Here is a 964-nt window from a genome sequence, read left to right as displayed (position 1 = left end):
TTTCGCGCAAAGGCGATTGCTTATCGTCGGCCTTACGCTTTTTTGTTTTTTACTCGAACAAAGTGTTGACTTTTATTTACAAGCCGTAATACTACTATCGTTTGGAGCATGAGTGGATATGTAGTATATGTGTGCCTATGGTAGTTAATGGCGTTCAGAGTCATTTCAACTGTCGATTTATTTGAATGTGTTTGCATGTGGATAAGCGATAAGACCCAAAACGATTTATGTGCAATGCAATAAAAATGAACATAAACAAGACGAGAAACGCAGAGCGCAGCAAGTAACCCCTTTGCGAAGACTCTAAAGCCAAGAGGAATAGTGTACTTGTACATTACCGTAAGCTTACTAAGGGGACGTTAAGTGTTTTGCTTGCCGCAGCAGTTTCACTTTCAGCAACATTCAAACGACAGCGCGGTTAAAGTACTTTTATGGCCCGCACTCATACATATATGCAAATACAGTCAGCGTAAAATGAAACGAAATTTTAGTCATACTTGGTTTTGCAGTTTACCGAGTTCTGTATGAGATTAAAAAACTTTATTCTTGTGGTTTTTGCTGTTAAATGAACTACATATATTTGATATAGAAAATACAGGGTATGCATATTTTTGACGCTGACTGTTTATGTTGTGTACGAATCTTTATAGTATTTACGCGCATTATTTTTTATAGTTATGGGAACTTCATTTTATAGGCGATGCTGCACGACCTTGAAACTTTCAAATCCCACACCCCCACTGCGCTTCGGCATCGGTTATTGCCATTAGCAGTGCAGCCTAATGTACCAGCGCTTGAGTGTTTGAAAAAGAGAGATAGCAAAAATATGAGAAAAATACAAAAATATATAAAAAATACACACACATTCAGCTAAGCACACATACGCACATTATTATGTATATTGTCGGCAGCTAATTCAGAGACACAAACACAATGGATAAGGCAAAAAGAAACAGTTGCGGTT

The sequence above is a fragment of the Rhagoletis zephyria genome, unplaced genomic scaffold, assembly GCF_001687245.7.
Source record: "Rhagoletis zephyria isolate East Lansing unplaced genomic scaffold, Rhagoletis_zephyria_1.1 Rzeph_scaffold_03773, whole genome shotgun sequence".
In the NCBI taxonomy this organism is placed as follows: Eukaryota; Metazoa; Arthropoda; class Insecta; order Diptera; family Tephritidae; genus Rhagoletis; species Rhagoletis zephyria.
Note: the sequence above shows the minus strand (reverse complement) of the source record.